Source organism: Octodon degus, unplaced genomic scaffold, assembly GCF_000260255.1.
Source record: "Octodon degus isolate 3935 unplaced genomic scaffold, OctDeg1.0 scaffold00016, whole genome shotgun sequence".
Lineage (NCBI taxonomy): Eukaryota > Metazoa > Chordata > Mammalia > Rodentia > Octodontidae > Octodon > Octodon degus.
The window spans coordinates 14,886,081-14,888,656 of NW_004524592.1; positions in this window are offsets into that span (position 1 = coordinate 14,886,081).

The window sequence follows — 2,576 nt, forward strand, 5'->3', positions numbered from 1 at the left end:
CATCATTTAGTTGTTAAAATAACAGACTTTTAAATGGATTACAAATTTCAGAAAGATTTGTACTAATAATGTCTGGACAAGACATCATGTCTGCATCTTGTATTATGAATAACTACTACGAAGACAATATGCAATGTATTAAGTATCGTAACTGTCCTACTAACCTGTTTTGAAACTGCCTCATTGCTTTTGTTTCTCAATAAAATAAAAAAAAAACAAATTTCAAATAATAAATATTTCAGATAGCTGAGTGATCATTACTTGACCATCTGAATCAGCATATGAATAATGAAAAATGCAACTTTTCTTCCCCATTTTAGTTCTAGATTTACTCTGCTGTAAAGTGCTATCTTGGTCAATGACCACCTTGTCAAATCATAGGCTACAATCCTAGGGATCTATTGTCTATATCTCTAACCCTGTCACTAAGTATATAAATTAAAGGAGCAGTTAAACTCATTTATAAAAGACACCCAAAAATCATAGTGAATAAATCAATAATATCTTTATTCTCTCTTAACTGCCTAAATGTAAATAAACTGTTTAGATGACAGGGCAATGTCATTCTACAATGACATTCATAGGCCCCACCTCCCTTCTAACTGCTCTTTCATCCCATAGATCTGTTAGCCAGCTTATAGGAAAGGAGAAGAGTGGAAATGAATAGCAATTTCCTTTTAGGCTAGTAACATGAAAGTTGCCTGTCATTTTTCTTTTTTTCATATTCCACAGGTAAGACCTTATTCAAAGGCAATGTTCAGCTAGAAAATACACTAGAAAATCTTCCTCACTAGCACTTATGTGTCCAGTATTAAATACTTTGGAAAATGCAATGTGGGGAGTAGGTACAATTTGCAATCTGCCATAATATACTATCCCACCATCATCAGGATAAATGAACTTGGTTTGTTTCTCTTTATAGTATCAGTATCTTCAAAGACTAAAAATGACAATATTATATCCATCATAGCATTTTTCTAAAGATTTCCTTATTCTAATTATGCTTGTATAATAAAACACTTTAAAGCTTAGTATGAAAAATACTATTTAATTGTACTTACAGATTCTTGGACTAGAAATTTGGGCAGGGCAAAGAAAGGGTGACATATCTTTGCTCTCCAATGTTTTGGTCTTGTGCTGGGAGATTCAAAGGTGGTGGGTGACTCAATGGCTGACACTAAAGTTGATGCTGGCTGTTGGGTGGAACTTGAGCGGGACTGTCAACATCAAACCCCCACCCCTCGCCTTCAAACGTGCTCTATTCAAATAGGATAGTTTAGTTACTCTTATATACAACATGGTTGCCGGGTTCCAGGATCTAACATTCCAAGAAAGCGAAGTGGAAGGGCATGGCATTTTTACAATGTACCCTTAGGAGTCATGTAGTATAGCTTGCTCCATACTCTTTTGGTCAAGGGTATCAGTTAGGAATTGTATTTGCCTCCTGGAACAAAAAGGCCTAAGATAGTGTATTAAAAAAGATAGAGGTATTTATTTTTTCTAAACAACTTCAAGTCTGGAGGTAGGTGTTACTTTGGGATTTAGCGTGGCATTTGTTCAGTGGTCCACAGATGTTAAAGATGCAACTCTCTTGCGCTATCAGCATGACATAGTGAGAGTCTATCTCAAAAAAAAAAAAAAAATCATATAATAAAATTTAATCCCCACTCATAATGAAAAACTTGGCATGTTAAAAATAGAAGGTACTCTTCCAGACTTGATAAATATTAACTGAAAAATTTAACATATTATTCTAAAGAGGGGCCTTTAGAAAATTTTCTTTAAAAAATCAGAAAAATAACAACAAAAAAGCTCAGAACAAGCCAAGAAAGCCTATTATTACTCCTATCTGATATCATATTGGATTCAGTGCAAATGCAGACAAAAAATTAGAAGCATAAGAAATGACAAGAAATAAACTAATAGGCTATGTAATTATACACACAGGAAACCTTAAGTTACCTGTGGGAAAATGCTGGAAATTATTAGCAAGGAGCTTCATTTTATTTTAATTTTTGGTACTAGAAATCAAACTCAGGACCTTGCACTTGCCAAGGCAAGTGCTGTGCCACTGAAATATATCCCAGGCCCTGTATTTTAGATTAATATACACAAATTAGTTGTATTTCTCTACACTGTTAACAAAAAGCTACAAAATTTTCAAAAATAATTACTTAGAATCAAATTATATCAACTGCCTAGGAATAAGTCCAACATAAAAGTGCAAGATTACTCCATGGGAGATTTTAAAACTTTCAAAGAGATAATATAGACAATTTAACTAAGGGAGATATCTATAAAAATTTCATAGTCTGAAATTTTTATTATTGTAATAATGTAGTGTTGGGCCAGAGATACAGCTCAACTCCTGAGTATGATTCCCAGTACCAAAAAAAAAAAGTAGTCTCCTTCCTAATGCTTTCCAAATCAAAATATAAAGGATTTTGTGTGAATGGCTGAATACAGAAAATGTAATTATAAAATACATCTTAAGGGGCCGGGGAGATGGCTCAGTAGAATAAGTGCTTCCCTGGCAAGTGCAAGGGTCTGAGTTCAATCCCCGGTTCTGCAAAAAA